Here is an 18,573-nt window from a genome sequence, read left to right on the forward strand (position 1 = left end):
TTGGAGGGGATAAGCAAATATATTTTGACTAAACATTTATTATGCTCTTTATAACCTTAAAACATCTGCAAGATGTCAGAGCATTCCGTTTTGTAGTTCCTGATTAAATCAATAAAATATATTTGCGCATTCATTAATTTTTTTGAGTCACTCTGTATATGCAAATCCAAAAAATATGAATGGAGTGATAAATGACAAGTACAGGCTCATCATATTTTGTACATTTTAGATATGATTTATTCGGCAAACTTTCGAGCTGACGTCATCAAGTTTTTGGAGGGGATAAGCAAATATATTTTGACTAAACATTTATTATGCTCTTTATGACCTTAAAACATCTGCAAGATTTCAGAGCATTCGGTTTTGTAGTTCCTGATTAAATCAATAAAATATATTTACGCATTCATTAATTTTTTTGAGTCACCCTGTATATGCAAATCCAAAAAATATGAATGGAGTGATAGATCACAAGTACAGACTCATCATATTTTGTACATTTTAGATATGATTTATTCCACAAACTTTTGAGCTGACGTCATCAAGTTTTTGGAGGGGATAAGCAAATATTTTTTGACTAAAGATTTATGATGCTCTTTATAGCCTTAAAACATCTGCAACATTTCAAAGCATTCTGGTTAGCAGATTAAAAATTAAATTTCAAAATGTTGTTTTATAATTTTGATTTTTTTTCCAAAAATCTGGACGTTTCGGGTGAAAAGTCGATTCAGAGTTGTAAACTACATGTGTAGGACTATGTTATTTTATACAATTGAAAACCCATTTACTATGTACAATTTTGAAGTGACGTCATCGCTTTAGTGGTGGGGATGATTAGACAAATTTTGGTTAGCGTTTTACCATCTACATGATATTCTTAATATAAGTACAAAATTTCACAACAATCGGTCGAGTACTTTCGGAGATTATCTGTCTAATAAAAATCCGGGACAACAGACGGACAGACGGACAGACGGACAGACGGACAGACGGACAGACGGACGGACAGACGGACAGACGGACAGACGGACAGACAGTCGGAAATGGGAGACCTATTTCTTCGTCTTCTAGGGGTCATGAAAGATCGAGAAAACGTAAAAGTAGAGAGTCGGCCGACGGACTCGATTACAATACTTCCTTTGCTTACGCTCGGGAAGTAATTGCTTACGCTCGGGAAGTAAAAATACAACAGTTTATTGAGAAATTATTTTATCTTTTTACATATCCAAACGAAATACTTTTTCCAAAAGCAAATGTGCTGTTTTCGTTGTATTTATACGTATACTTCTATTAGAAACGCTGAAGCCAGGATAGTTATCGGTGGACGATACTCTTGAGGACTTTTGACTTAACTTACTTAATAAACTACAGCAAACGTTGATGTAAATTTTTCTTCCAGTTCCTTATTTCATGTGCATAAAACGTAAGAATCAGATAGATCTTTGTCAATAGAGGCTCAAGCATCAACCACCCCCTGATTTCGGCGCATACGACCTTCACGTAGCAAATGCACCAATCTCCAACACAAAGATGGCATTAGCATCATCATCCATTTGTTTCCATTTGGTTGCTTAGCAGTGTGACGGGGAACCCCTGCAGGGATGCTGCTTTGTGCGCTTTATGGAAAGGAGAAATACGTACTGTTACATTACTTATCTTTTCAAGGTTTCCTCTAGAACGAATGGATTCGGTCAAAAATAATGGAGTGTCCTTTAGTTCCAGGCGGCAGGAAAGTTTTTCACGTTATTATGGGTTTGAAACTTTTCACACTGTGACGGTTTCTTTCTGTAGAGAAATGTTGAAGGCGAAACGACCCATTTACTTTAGGGAATGTTGATGAATAATTAATTTTAAATTGTTTTTAGTAAATCTTACGAAACTATTCGTGTAAGTATGTACGTGCACTATTATGCAAGTATTTCAAAAAGTAGTAAACTGTTGAATATGCAATTTTTATTTACCCCTGCCATTATTAAAATAAGGGTTTATTTATTAGAGCTTCAAGCAATCTCCACAGGGGGTGAATATAGAACTGATGGCCGAATATAAGTTTGAAACTAATAAATATACATGGTAGGAGTAATAATTTAAGTGTACCGTGTGTCAATTTTTAGTAGCTGAGCTAGAACCCTTCATATAGCTTATAATGGACCATACTGTACATAAACTGGTTGTTGTGAAATTCAATTAGGGAGCACACTGTAAAAAGTTGTGATGAACGAAAGTATTCATACAAATACGATAAAGATAATAAGAAAATTCGAAATCATCGAAACCATAAAAGATGTAGGTAAAACAGTCCCGAAGTTTCATTTTCCATCAATTATCAAAAGTATATACTTACTTATATTTAAATAGAACACTGTCACTTTTTTTATTCGCTTATTAATTTTAAAACAACCAAAATTTGAAAGACAAAAAGCTGAGCTAATTGGCGAAAAACTGATAAAGACATTTTATGAATGTTATTGCAAAATCAAATTTTTAAAGAAGCGAGATTTGTCGGATTATTCTTCAAGGGCGAGGTAAATTCTATCGAAATAACTTTCGACCAGTTCTTTTGGCTTGTAGCAGTCTTTTTAGCAATGAAAATGAGTTTTAGGAAATAATATAGATATTCCAAGGCAGAAAAAATACCATAAAATACTTCAGTGACCTCACAACTCTGATAATAATCTGAATTTAATACTTCAGAGCAGTTTTACGTATAAATTTAACCTTCCTAACGGTACATATTTGAAAACTAATTGCAACGAAGATGCAGACAAAGTCGTTATTTACGTTACAAGTGCGATAAAAGTACGTTTACCATACTAATGTGAAGTTTGCTCAAAATGACGATTTGTTTAATCACACAAGTACGATAATACATTAGCTCATGTGTAAAATTTTTATCTACGACTAAAGTTGCTTTCAAATCAATCAAATGAAAAAAAAATATTTATGTAGATAAATAAAAACCGAATCTAATTTATTCCACTGTAACTCTATACCTAGCTCAAAAGCCTAGCAAAAAAGAAATTTGTTCCACTGTCGTCGATAAATATTTTAACATAATTATATTCTTTCAGAATAGATAATGTTCATTTAGATAATCTACGCTTTATTATACTACTCTTAAATTAGTTTGTAGAATTATCGCAACGTGTCTAATATGACGTTTATTTACAGTTTCGACCTCCGGTACATGTTAATATGTCTATTTAAAATGTCATTTTGATTAGGAAAATGGAAATTTGGTGTCCAAATGATTTATTTTCAACGACTTTAATCGCTTTAGTTATAGCATTGATTATGTCGGTATATGAAGTTAAAAAAAGCAGAAATATTTATGTGTTCAGTTTTTGCAGAAACGATTGTTTTCTATCTATTTTATTATCAAAACAACAACAATATTATCAATAGAAAAAAATAGCTAATGCATGTAACGGAAAATGTGTAACAGTCGTTCAAAAATTGACAAAACCGGACCCAAAATTTCGAAAAAGTTATTTTCTTAAGCAGCCTAATTTAGACTTACTGTTAAATTGTAAAAGCGTTTTAAATAAATATGATTGCTTAGTTTATAGAATACATTTTAGAAAACAATTGTACCCTAATTTTATTCATCAGTCCGTTCCGGTTCAAGCGAAGAGAATTTTAAGTTGGTGTAGATTAGTGTGACCCAATTAAGAAAAAAATGCAAAGTTGCTATTAAAATTTAATTAATGCAATTTTTTAGAAACTATTTTCCTTTATGTCATCCACAAACAGAGACTGAAGCATCTACAACCTCATCGGTAGGCTTGTGCCAAAATTGTGTCTCAGGATGCAATCAGAGAAATTTATGTGTATTTTATTTGTGGCCACCTTTAGATAAAATAAAGCCATAGTGTCAACTTTTATTTAAAAATTTAATAACATTAGTTAGCCTAAGTTCCGAGAATAATGAGTCCCTTTTTTTCAGGTTCGACATTCACATTGGATCTGTTATCGCTTTATGACAACAAGGTCGAAGTAAGTAATTGCATAATGTTTACATTACATATATAGTTGTTATTCCGTTCTTGCATTTAACGCATGTGTCTGAAAATTTTACTTACCTTACTGTTCTTACTATGCGCAGGGGATAAAAAATCACTGGTAGGGTATCTAATCGTAGGGAATGAATTTCCAACTCGACTAAATTTGTCACAATGTAACACCGTTTTGTTTGTATTTACGTACTATAACCCACTATTGATAACTTGCAAGTCTATATATGCCTAAACTACCCAAAACAACAATGTTGTAGTTAACATAACCTATTTTGTGTTGCGAAATGACCACACTCTACACACTCACTTAACAGTTATTAATAAATCACTAGCCGACGAAACCTTGAACATGGTCTGTATTACAGTGTCAAGTAGAGAAGCGGCTGAACTTAAATGAAGCTCGAATACTTTTACTTTTACACAAAGTAACAGTTAAAAACTTTGAAAACCATATATCATCGACGGAATCCTATACTACACGCCTACATAAGCACGAATACACTGTTCTTAAATCTGTAACTAGATGTCAAACTTTGTCGCTAAATAACTCAAGGTGTATTTGTAATTTTCGTTCGTCATTTACAGCAAGTTCAATAAATCCTAGAACTGACAAAAGGGCCGTCAGCCCAATGATGCTACTTAATCATTTTCAGTATATTTGTCGGCATTAGGCTGAAAATTAATTAAATATTATGTCTTTGTGAAAAGAAACTCAAAGGGTTATTCAGAGACGTCTTCAAATTGAATCATCTCAATCAACTAGATTGGAAAAGGGTTTCCCAGTTGGTAAATTATCCAAAACTAATTAAAAAAAACACACTTTTTGTATTGTTTTAAATACAGTGTTTTTTTTATATTGATAGGCTGTCATTAAGTCAGTATTGTATAAATATAATGACAGATCAGATCACAAAAAGGAATGATCTTTACACCCTAATATAATTTTAAAAATATACAAATCATTTTCAGGAATATCAAATTGTCATAAAATTTTTTCTAAACTTACCTTTGATAGTTTTTATTTATTCTTTGTTATCAACATTGTTTAACGCATTCTTTGCTGCCCACATGTATGCCGTCGAAGGCTAGCTACCCTTTTATACCCTCTGCAGAGTAGCCGACACGTTGGCTAAACTCGTGATTAATTATTCCTCTTTTTTCCGCGAAATAATAATGAAAAATGAGCGCCATGCACCCGAAACGGAAATAAACTGGTTGGAGGGCTTATAAATTTTTTAACTGCTTTCCTGTTTGTTAGTCTGGACTTCATTGAATCGTTTATCAAAACAAAGGGGAAGAGGGATATATAAATAAAATGGAATCCATCCTCGTCCCCTTTTGGTTTTCGCAGATTGCAGACGTCATAAGATTGAATTCAACGAGGTGAAATAAAACAAAGCGGCAATCTCATCGTTGTTATTTCTGTATCAATAAACCCCAAACGGACGATTCGACGGTTCAAAGAAATTCTTTTCGATGGTAGGTAGCCGTCTCGAAACCACTGTTGCTTAACTGGTTGCCTGCACATTAAGAGACATTTTTGGGGGAAATGTTGGCGTCCATCCAACAACCCTTCGCAATGCATTGTTTTGTTTTTGTAACGCTTTGGAAGTGATTTTTACGTAATACGAGGATTTTAATTCGAAGATTTAATTAAAATGATGGCAACGTGTTTTAAGGCAACTCATTAGGTGAATTTAATGGGTTTTTCAGTACTTGTAAATTGATAATTAGAGATGGAAGATGAAAGGGAGTGATAAATTTGGTTTCTGCTTAAAAAACAGTAATGAAGACAAATTAAATAAATTAAGACAGTTCAGTGGATGCGAAATAAAAAAATGTCCGTAGAACAATGTTTAATTAATTAGGTAACCAACAGAAACGAAAACAAATAATTACACCGGAAATCGTAAATCTATGATGGTGCATAACAATGAGGTAGTCGTCGTACTAAATGGAATATTTAATGAGTTATTGTGAAAACAAATGTTTTCCTTTTACACTGTATTGCAGCTACCTGCAAGCTGATCTGACGAGACTAAAAATTATAGATAAGGAGTAATCACTGATTTTAATAATAATTGTATATACTACAGTAATTTAATAGACACTTAAGTAAATCAGTCATACACACGTATGATTGATTTTCTTTATTTGATCTTTGTTAGTTGCAATAACGGCTGCAACCTGTGGGACAGATTGTGAATTCTGCCAATGTCTAATTCCGGTTTCCGTCGATTTGTCTGTTGACGATACATTAAACATTGGCAATTATACCACCAAATACTTAGAAATTTATTATATCACTTAAGCTTGTACTAGGTACTAAAAGTTTAACAAAAATTATTTATTTTTCTAGCAGATTTTACACTTGTGGGAGCAAAAAAACATCTTAACTACGTACATTGAAGGATTGTTCTTTTATTTATTTGCTTTTTCAATTGCTTTTACATAAAGGAATATTTTCAACATTACTTTCCAACTATCCAAACTAATTAATGTAAACCCACCAAAAAGATGGTGTCGTTATTTCAAAAATTATTCAGTCAGCCGTGTTCAACAGCGGTGAACGAACTCCTTCCAGTTTCCAACTTTTTTTAACATGGAATTTTAAAGTATGTAACAAGACGGAAATGACTGTACGATTCTATAAGATGCTACTACGGTGCTCCATCACTGCTGAAACCCGGTCAAAAATTTTTAAAAATTAAACACTGAATATACGTTTCGAATGAAACACTTTCTTTGGAGTAACCGGAAACAGTAAATTAGTATGGGAATCAATAATAATGAAGTCTTAATACATTTTTTGTATCTCCGGCTCGCTGGTTTTCGATACATCTCTAATGGCCAAAAACCAAAAATTGCAAGCCTAATCTAGAGATTTTTTATGATTGTCGATGTCGGTTGGCATCTCCGGTTGTCACTCTTTCACGGATAAGCGAGTTATCTGTTTTTACAGTAAAGCAAAGTTTTGAGCAAAAATACTTTGTCAAATAAGTATAACTGTTTTGTACACCTTATTATTATTATTATTATAGGAATAAATAAAATAAGTAATGCGTGCACTGTAAACGCGAGTCCTGTTATCATTAGGCTGTTAGAGTTGTTTATGTTCCATTTCCATTATTGTGTTGCAAACCTCGCCTTCGGCTCGGTCCCACAAATTCGCTTGTATATATTTATGAAATTCTGATTTCTGGCCTTGTAAAACAAGTAACTATATCTAACAGTGTAAGTTAAATTAAAAAGAAAACTCTCTATTACGATATGTATTGTTCTGAAAAAATAAATGTACACTTCTTACGAAAAAACTGTTAAATGATTATTATTAAAGTAATGAGAAAAGCACATGTTGCCTTTGCAGTAAAACGTGTAAAACAAGAAAACCGTTGACATTTGTAATGACTTGGAATTCCATTTTGCATGACAGGTTTTTATTAGTTTTAGTCCTTTTAATAATGTGTGGACAAACTATTAGCACTATAGTATTTTCTAAAATTGAAAACCCACCAACACTGCATTTTACCTTGAAAATATAACCGACAACACCCCAGCATTAGATTTGAATTTTGTCATGGGAGAAGAAAGATCTGTTACGTTTTTATAACGATGGCAGGCTCAATAGCAGTGTTTTGACGTTTCAAAATGTTTTAAAGAGAGATAATAAACTCAAATTCTACAAACATAAAATAATTGCATTATAATTTGTTTGTACTTGCCTGTTTCGTGATGACACCCTCGATGTTATAAGTTTCAACGATGTAATAGCTATTAACATACCTAGGATGTAAAGAGTGCCATAATCGCCGTAGCCATCCGTTTGAAATCCGAACGTTAGCGAGGATTTTAAGGCGGTTATCGCACCCTTTACATTCGTGGTGCGTTCAAGATTTTATCGGTTTCTGTCATAGTTACTTTTTGTTGTTTATTCAAAAAAAATTTGAGAACAGAATTAAAAAAATGATGGATTTAGGCGACGTATTGCTCGAAAATGTTAAAAATGCAGCCAGTCAAGCATTAAACAGTTTAAATAAAACCGGTAAAGTTACTTGCATGTATTGCTTTTCACATTCATTGCTTTTCAATTCCTTGACAAATGTTGACGATTGACATTTCGGTAAGGTAATATATTACCCTACCGATTTTGCATACAGGATACAGTTATGGCTTTCCCACCAGCCCACTTTTATAAATGTAAACAGGCATTTAATCGACAGAAACCGGTAAAAATATCAAAATCACCACTGGAGGTTTTTTTTATTAGCAACTAAAATCAACAGGTAGTGGTTCTTTAATTTTGGCAAAAACTAGAGCATTAAAAAATAATTCACTTACCTGATTTACAGCTATTCTATTAGACACGGCTATTAAACTAAAAAAAATACTCGCAAATATTAGAAGTTTTTTTTTTCTACTCATTAAGGTTGAAGTTTGTCATTTTCCCATCGCTGGCAGTGGATGAAATTTCATTTCACCCTCTAGTGGAAAAATACTCGGCCGTCTACGATTTTAACGGGTCGTCCAGCCTGAGCGTTTCGCAGCTAGCGAAACGTGTCGCGTATCGCCTGCACGGACCGCACCGTCCGCTTCGCGCGCTTCGAAAATCATGACGCCTAGGCTGGACGACCCGTTAGTGTTTGACGTTTAATACTGCTAGTTTACACAAGTGAAAACAATGAACATGAGTGAGACTGACGAAGTTTCTGAAGAAATTTTGAATGCTGCCAATGCGGCATTTTCGAATCTGATACCCGAAAAGTCTAAAAAGTTTTATGAGCTAACATACCGAAAATTGTTCTATTACAGTTAATGTATTTCAAAAATAAAATACCTACCATAAACAAACATTTATTTCCTAATTTCTTAGAAAAAATAGTATATGCAACTCGCGGATGAAGAAATTTCAACGGCTCGAGTTTCTTTTTCGCACTCGCTCGTTGCACTCGCTCGTGTGAAAAAATCACTCTCGCCGTTGAAATTCAACTTCATCCACTAGTTCCATAATGTACTATTATTCAATTGTTGAAAACCGTTAATATTATTATAGGAAAAAGTGAGGTTAGGTTATAAACCGCATCGTCAGCTGTCATCGATTAAATTTTAGGTAATTCGATGACTTTTTCAATTAAACACCCGACATTTTTTGTACATTCTACTTGGTTTCTTAGCCTAAAATGTGCAATAAAAAAGTTACCAACTGAAAAAAGATCAATCACACTTTGACATCAGCCACTAAAACAATCAAATTTGTTCCCAAAATACGGCTAGATAAAAAAACCTCTTCTTGAGTTTTTGAAAATTTTTCTCAGTGAATTTTTTATGGGATTTACTAAATAAGTATTTAAAGGGATTTTCGATTTTCTTTGCCTTGTCGAAAACGCTGCCATTGACGCAAAATAGGCATGATGTTAAGTGCGAGTATATTTCAGCAAAGTACTTGCAAATTCTTTATTTCTGCACATTTTAAAATATGGTCGAATTAGAGTTCATGTTACGTCTTGTGGTTAAGTAGTGTTTTAATTTCCTTTTTTTGATCAACAAAAAAAAAATTGTTACGATTCCAGTACATTGATCTGTTTTTTGTAAACTTTTACACAGTAAAGCTACGTTCTTTGTTCTTAAGTTTGTGTACCAGCAGCGTGCATAAATCCAAAAAAAGGTGGAGGTTTTAAAGTTTTATGTCCAGTTCTACCCTATTTTAGAACCCGTACAAAATATTTATTCAGTACATTGATCTGATTTTTGTAAACTTTTACACAGTAAAGCTACGTTCTTTGTTCTTAAGTTTGTGTACCAGCAGCGTGCATAAATCCAAAAAAAGGTGGAGGTTTTAAAGTTTTATGTCCAGTTCTACCCTATTTTAGAACCCGTACAAAATATTTATTCCATGACATCTGCATATGCACAAGGTGTCCGTAGATCTGTGGGGTCATCTATTAAAAACGGGCATTGTTGATAAATAAAAAAGTTGCAGGTTTCGATCACTGAGTACTTCATTATTTAGAATGCGGTCTATGTTCTCGTTAAAAACTTAGATCATAGTAAAGTTTGACGACTGATACAGTGCGTTTAGGATATTTAGTTCATAATAAGCATTTTACAGCATCAAATTCAATAAATACAAGCAATGACACATTAAACGGACAGTTGGCTAGATCATTTTTACTTCCCGAGTGTAAGCTAAGGAAGTATTGTAATCGAGTCCACCGGCCGAATTGCGACTTTCATATTTTCTAGGCGTGTCATGATCTCTAGAATACGAAAAAAGTGGTCTCCCGTTTCCGGCTGTCTGTCTGGTGTCTGTATCCATTTTTATTAGACAAGTAATCTCCGAAACTACTGGACCGATTGTTGTAATAATTATTGTGTATGTATATTAGGAATATGATGTAGATGGTTAAACTAAAGTTTGGCCAATCATCCCCCACCACTAATGGGATGACGTCATTTCCAAATTTTATAATATTTTTTTTTATTTCACAAAATAAGATACTCCTGAACTTGTGGTGTGTGAAATCGTGTCGAATTTTCACCGTAGACATCCAGAATTTTTGGAAAAAATTAAAAACAATAACAATAATTTACAATATAACTTTGAAATCGCAAAACCGATTGCTCTGAAATCTTTAAATATTGTAAGGTTATCGTAATTTATTCTTTTATTCCCTCCCAAAAAATTGATGATGTAATCTCAAAATTTTGCCGAATAAATGCTATGCAAAATGTGCAAAATATGATGAGTCTATACTTGTGATTTATCATTGCATTAAAAGTTTTTAAATTCCTTATACATGAGTCAATTTATTTTATCGATTAAATCGGGAACAGCTCATTCTGTTTTTCCGAAAATTTGGCAATACAATACTGTTAGCATTAGTATTACACTGCAACGTATCCAATGTTGATGGAAAAAATAAAATTTGCATAATCAAATTTTATAATTTTTCGAAAAAGCTGGATTTGTTTCATTGTATTTCAAGAACGAGGAAAATGCTGTCGAAATAACCTTCCACCAATTTTTATTTGCTACTAAATAGCTGAAACAATACTATGAAGACACCTTTAAGTGTTTATTATGTATGTATTTAAAAAAATCTACTGAGTGAGAATGAAAACACAATCCAAATTTTTGATAGTTTGTTAGTTTCAAATTGACGGTAATCTAACACGACGAAAATTGTACCAAAGACAAATCTCCAAAAATCCATGGCTGTCTATGATTGTTTTTTTTTTGCTTTCTTGGTATATTAAACCATTTTTAACGGCACATGAATTCCTTAGTTAATGTTCCGATACAATCCTTGGTTCATGGGATTTTCAATATATTTTCAGAATGTATCATCGCCGTCATTAAGCTTTCGCTATACATATAACGCAAGAGATTTTTTTAAAACAGTTAATCGTCGTCTTGTTTCTAGGATTTTAATGAAATTTTTAATCACGTATCTTTAAAAACTAATATGTCTATTACTTGTGGAAATAACGTGACGCAGTTTGCACCACTGTTTTGAGCTTACAGAACTCTACACGTTACCCGCGAAATATTGTCGATTCTTTTTGTCAGAAATAAGATAATACACTAAAGTGTGTCGAAGAAGCGGCTTTTCTTGTATCTCACTTTAAACAAAAAAGAAATTGACCATGTTTTTCACGTAACGGATAAAACTTTGTAAGCCGAAAACTGTGGTGAAAACCGCATTCCAAAATTTCCACAAACAAATGAGAAATTGATTTTAAAATTATGTGCTGAAAAATTTCATCAAAATTTTAAACATAATGACGATCGTAAACTGTTGTAAAAAAACTGCCCCTGTGTTGTCTTGAGAAAGTTGTGGATAAAATTTCATAGTAATAAGTCTGTTAATAATGCAGATATTACATTCTGAAAATGTATTTAACATCCCACAAGTGCTAATAACTCGCCTTAGTTTTACCAAAATCAAAAATATCCCTTAAATACTGAGATTATTACATAATTTGTACGTCAATTAGTAAGATGTGATCAGATTACCAGTTTATTAGCAGCATTAACTAAACGTAGATATGTATTGTTAACGTTAATTGTTATGGTAGTTGTATTGAGTCCTTAGCATCTTACTGTTTTCTTTTTAATAAAAAATCAACAAAAAGAAAATAATAAACTGATTTGACTCTAAATTCCTGAAAATCGAAGGGAGAGAATCTTATTTATTACTGGAGGCGTATTACAACGCAGAAGTTACGTTTGTGTCTAGAACATATTCTGAATTATTTTTCAAAAACTCACAATAATAATAATTTACAGTAATTTAAAGTGTAACCAAATTTCTATATATCAAAAAACACTATATTTTTTGTTGAGCAGTTTCTTTATTGCGATATTTTAAAAAACTGTTGCGACATAGGAAGCTCTTGGTACTTATTTTTGTATACTACTACTGTAAATCCAACCAAAAGCTGTTAATTTTATCATTATGTAGAATGTAGAAGGCATAAAAAATAAATAAACTTGTTTCTTTAAAACAGTAATAATATATATAACGATGCCCAGAATAATAAAATAAAATGGCTCTTGTATAAATATAACTCATGCAGTTTTGCATTGGAAAAACTGCAAAAGCTTGTGGATGGAGACGTAATTTCCATTAACATTGATGTCTACCAAAACAAATAAAATTAAAGTAATTCATAAAATTACGAAGCAAAATGCTTAAACATTTCGCACTATCCAAAGAGAGTTTATTATTTTTCATTATTTCTTGTAAAAAAGCGTTAGCTTCGAATTAATTAGTAACACAGTTATTTAGACATCTGTAATCATTTTGAGTCATTGACCGTACCACAAAAAATTTGATAAAATTCGAATAAAATCAAAAAGAAAAGTGAAACACTTGGTTTTTTACAACACAGATTTTTAAATAAATGTTACATCACAGACATAGAAAATATAACCACGCATTTTGATGGAGAATATTTTAACGGCAAATGTAGATACTGAAAAACAAGGAAATTAAAAAAAATGCTTGGTACTCAACCCAAACCTCTACAGCTACTCTAAACGTTAGAATATGAAAACCTAATGCATGCTGAGACAATTTTGAAAATTTTTAAACTCCAAAAGAATGGTCAGATTTGAAGATCCTCAACCGACGGAAAAAGATCTAGTGGTAGAACACTACTGCTCCTAAAGTTGGTAACATATTTCGAGTAAAAGTAATAAATATATGGCAAAATTCAGCAAATCGATTTAGTAGAAATACAGATATAGAACGACATTAAATAAAAATATGAAATTTTATCAAAATTTCATTATGTATAAAATGCAATGGAACTGTCAAGCCGCGTTTATATATTTTTTAAGAAATACTATATCACATGCCATAAAAATTTTGAACTTGTAAAAAATAGAAACGTTGTAATCATATTGTGCGATACATTAATGAAATAAAACCACACATTATTTAAAACTGTATTTAATAAAATGAAATCAAATCAACCAATCATTCCAGTTCTTAATGCACCGAGACTAAACCTAACATAAATAAAAACAAGTTCGTCCTTGTACTTTATCAAAATTGTGAAAGAAACGTTGTTTGTCTACCTACCATAAGCAACCTATCACGCATACAATAGTTGATACTTAAAATTTATCTCTCGTGGTCGTAAATTATGGTAATAATATTAAACAAACACTAGCCACTATAATCCGATATAAACTAAACCACACCAAAGTCACCAACCGAACTGCACCCAACAAAAATCCACACCGACAAAAAATACCACTTCAGTCACTGGCAAGAGGGTAAGCAATCGACATCCGCTCTGTTGCCAAGGAGATGCAGATTTAGAACCAAGCCAGCAGCCAGTCGCACCGGACACAGAATGAATGATAACACCACATCGCAGTAGGCCGGTTAGAGCGATATAAACTGCCACTATCTAGCAAGCCGAGAGTTAGAGCGAGGACAGCTGAGCATCTGCTCTATGGTATGCCCCCCAGTCGCAGCCTTCTTTGTCCTCTCCACCGAGCCCGGATCGACCCACTCACTAAACACGGCTGTTTATTATTAGGGGAACGGCATGTGGGGGAGAGGGCGCGGGGACTGCCGGCAGGGGGAGACGAAGGCTCACGTTTCGGAGAGTTCTGTGTTGGATGGATGGGTTTCTTTGTTGCCGGGTCATTATTTGACAATCAGTTTTGGATTGCAATTAAGAAAATGTTGGAGGTTCTTGCAAAGGAAACGTGCGGATGGTGCAGATATGGTTTCAGAAATTTCGAGAACGGTTGTAATTTTATCTGAGGAACGTCATTAACGCTGGAAGACCGATAAGGTGGGACAGATGGTGGTTGAGTTGATGATAGTGTTGGTGGATTTGTGGATGGTGGAAGTGATGTCAATATCGAGGGAACACTTGTTTACTAACACGTTTCAATAAAGTTATAGATATATTAATAATTATACACTAGTATAAGTTGTTACCAAAAAAAAGAGGAGTTAGAATTGGCTAGGCTTTAAACTTTGTATATTTGCTTCTAGAATGGGAGAACTAATAAATATTAGCTGTAGGTTTGAAAGGTTATGAACTTACCGGGGGAGTGAATAAATTAATTTTAAAGTTCCGTAATCCCTAAATCGATGTTTTATAAAATTTCAACTACATTTTTGGGATAAGTTATGAAATTTGATGTGAAATAAGGTTTAACAATACTTCGGTACATAATCAAACTTTCGTTAACGTTTTCCCCCCCCCCCACGATAATCTTGGACTTTCAATGTCAAAGTAATCGATTTTGTAGTTCCGGGGATTTTATGTATAATAAATAACGAAGAGATAGACAATCGCAGATTTATGCGACGACCTGTACCAATCGGAAGTGAAGACATGCATTTTCATGTTCTACAATCTGCGAACTCCAAAAAATATGTAACTTCTGTCGCTGCAAAATTATAGTAAAATAAAGGGAATATGTACTACCAGCCGCCCCTGATGTACTGGTTAAAAAACAAATGATCTTCGCTCTTGTCGCAGCCGAAAGTACATTACTGTCTTTAAATAACAACCCCTCATAGATATAAAGAAAAATAATTTAGATTAAACAGATTAAAATAATGCACATTTTATTAAATATATCTATAAAAAATTCTCAATCCCATTTTCGATGGACAAAAAATGTTATGCCGACTTTGATGGGACAATTATTTACGGAGGGTGTGAATCACATTCTTTTGTTGTATTCAGTCAGGTATTCCTACAAGAAATGCTCAAATTGGCCCCATTTTCCGGCAAGCACATTCTCACACTACAGAAAGTCTGATTATGATTGACAATCATCACAACGAGGCGGCAAAATTCAAGAAGTTTCAAAGCCAACTCGCTGTACAATCCTGTGTACTCAGCTTCTAGAACGAATGCATAATTAAAGAGCTACAGTTGTGGCCAGAAAATAGCGAACATCACGTTTCTGTTATTTTCAAAATTTTGGTATAGTTTGTGACTTATTATCAATTTATCAACTTGACGTTTAAGGTTTAAAAGATTTATCAGGTTACATCCGGTGTCAGCCTGCTCGCAATGTCAAAAATGACATAATAAAAAAAATTAGTCTAGGGTTATTTAGACAGAACTCCCTTCGCTCAAACAAATCCAGTTTTTTTTTGGTAAAATTATAAAATTTTATTTATTATTTGATAACCTCGACAAGTAAGAACAGTACATATAATAAGTCACAGAGCACAAGTCCGAATATGTCAACCATCAATTCCACTGGATTACGAAGCATTTGATGCAGAAGCGAAATATCGACTACATAAACCACTTGAAAAATTGCACAAAAAAGATTTGTGAAGTAATTATAATATAAATCAAGGCGGATTCGTAAACCACTAGTACAGGAATATATTGTTTCCTAACATTTAGGTAACCTTAACTATTCAAAATAATGAGGAGACATCATTAAGTTGATGTTGGAGATGATTAGACAGATTTTAATTAGCGTTTTACCATCTACACGATATTCCTAACACGCATATGAAAATTGACAATCAGTCCAGTAATTTCGGAGATTAATTGTCTAATAAAATGAACGAGAGACAGACGGAAACGGGGACCCATTTTTTCGTGTTCTCGGGATCATGACCCTGTGACAATACTTCCTTAGCTTACGCTCGAGAAGTAAAAATAAGTTATATTACTTAAAGGGGTTTTGCAATTTATGGCAGTGGAATGACATTAACGTCCAAGATTTTCTAGCCCCGACTGTAAATAAAAGAAAGTTTGGAAGTTATTCAAATTTTTATGATCCAAGCACACGCAAAATAAATATTTGGAAATCCTAAATTTTCATTTTCGTTATATGCAACACCTGGGAGTCAACATCTGAGATGTTATGTGCTTTCGAAGCTTTGAAATTTTAGCTTTGCAGGTTCAGAAAACATTCAATGTTTTTCCACACTTACATGTTTGTAATACCTATACTCTCAGGTGGAGATAATATTGTTACGAAATAAACTCATACGCCGCCCCAGTACGACGCCTATGGGTTCTATTATGTACGCCGACGATGACTCATTGTCGGTGACGGCGGCCGGAGAAAAGCCTGGAAGCGGATGTCGCGACGGATGTTCGAGAACAAGCCTAGAAGCGGGGACGGAGACCTTCGAGAAGGACCGCGCGGCTGTTAAATGAAAACCAGCGTCGGGAGCAGTTAGTGTAGTCCAGACAACGCTGGAATTATTTTGTACATAATCGCTGTATAGTTACGCGTATAAATTGGAGTTATTAAGAAATAAAATTGTTGAGTTTAACCCACGCCGATTTTGATCACCCGTTAAACGTAATAATGTAAAGGATGCATTTATTTTTAATTATTAGAGGTACAAAAAAAAATTGAAGACCAAAATTATACTATTCTTCTCAACTGCATAAGTATCTTGAACTGTGCAGAGTATTCTGTTTTAAGACATAACACAAACCTTGTTTTTTTTTTAATGAAACATCCTATATATTTTTAGATATTCTAATTATCTTCTTCCTAGGCTTTAAATTACTTTATTTTTGCAATTCAGATGCGACGTTGCCACGTTATTTCAATTTTCCTGAATTTTTTGGCAATGGAAAATGGCACAAAAAATCCAAAATTTGCCTTACAATACATCGAGGGATCAATAAACGTACTTGTTATGGTACCAATTAAATGAAATTTTTATATTCAGGGTGTTTATAAAAACATCTAAAATTTTACAATTTTCGAATATCGATATTTCAGTTTTTTCAAATAGAACCCGTTTTTTTATTACCTTATCTTACTCTATTTTTTATTTTCATTCTTCCAATATGTCGGTGTGTCTCTTTAACTTTAAATATCGGAAATACGAGATGCAGTAATAAAATACAGGTTGTTCTATTTGAAAAAACTGAACTATCGAATATTTCAGAAATTGTAATAATTAATTTTTTTATATACTCTGTACATGAAGATTTAATTTTATTTATACCACAACAAAACACGCACCTTTATTTATCCCTCTACGACCTATTGTAACAAAGATTTTTAAGAATAACCCTACTGCAATATTTTTGTGAACCCTTCTATTGCTAAAAAATTTCAAGACAATTGGAATAACGTGGCAACGTCGCTTCGGAATTTCAAAAATAAACTGCGGTTATGAAGCCTAAGTAGAGGTCAATCAAAATATGTAAAAATATATAGGGTGTTGGTAAAAACAATATATCTTGTTTATTTTACACCTTTTCCTACATTAGTAAAACACAACACAAATTCAATTTTAATACGGTGACCTAATCCGACCCTGAAAGTATACTGCATTCTATACTTCAAACTCAAAATCAATTCCTTTACAAAATTTTATGTTTTTGTTATGTTTTGATTTAGGCCGAAATTAAGAAAATATTTGACGAAATAATATAATTTTCACTATGATTTTAAAATGTTCAAAATATATGTATAAACTTTGAGTATAAGGACAATAATACCGAGAGAGCAATAACGAACACCATCCAAGGCACCCATCAATTTTTGAAGATTTCTCTTTGATACAATTTTTATCTTGTCACAGATTACCGTTAGTTTGAGTTAAAAGTTCAATCAAAGACAAACTTTCAAAAAAGAATAATTTTAAATTCCTGTTTTCGTTAATGCTAATCTTTGATAGGAATCATTGGTAGATAATTTATGTTTTTTCACTTTTGATAAAAAAGTAAGTAGTGACCTGGTTTCTGGAATTTAATTATATGGGGATTAACCCTATAGCCACCCGGCACCTTTAGGTGTAATTTTGTATATATTTATATAATTATAATAATAGTAATAATAATAAGATACCCCGAGAACCCTAGCAATCTAGTTGGTGTGCATTAGGATGTCCCATTTTCAACCCAAAAAAAAATATTTTTTCGGACAAAATGCTCTTCTACACAAAGGTCACATTCTAAAATCTTCATTGTGATTTCGCATTAGACCAGACCAATTGTTTGTTAAAGATTTAGAAAAGTACGGGGATAACTGTTTGAAGAGCCTAAATTTAAGAGATGTTAAAGACTAGAGAAACTAGTCACG

At 32.9% G+C, this 18,573-nt stretch overlaps 1 protein-coding gene across 3 annotated transcripts in view; it reads right to left on the minus strand.

Annotated features, from left to right (window-relative positions):
* Positions 1-18,573, minus strand: part of LOC135122702 (D-2-hydroxyglutarate dehydrogenase, mitochondrial-like) — a 265,146-nt gene that overhangs the window by 151,375 nt on the left and 95,198 nt on the right. For 2 of the 3 annotated variants that reach the window (XM_064047067.1, XM_064047066.1), the window contains exon 1: positions 4,080-4,359. The exons of the other annotated variant lie outside the window; for it this stretch is intronic. The gene's annotated coding sequence lies outside the window, so the exon portion shown is untranslated. Of the gene's footprint in view, positions 1-4,079; positions 4,360-18,573 lie in introns of those variants that run through there. 3 annotated transcript variants of the gene reach the window in all.

This window comes from Zophobas morio, unplaced genomic scaffold (genome assembly GCF_036711695.1).
Source record: "Zophobas morio isolate AGI-343-1 ecotype UQ-CSIRO unplaced genomic scaffold, CSIRO_AGI_Zmor_V1 ptg000005l, whole genome shotgun sequence".
Classification (NCBI taxonomy): Eukaryota; Metazoa; Arthropoda; class Insecta; order Coleoptera; family Tenebrionidae; genus Zophobas; species Zophobas morio.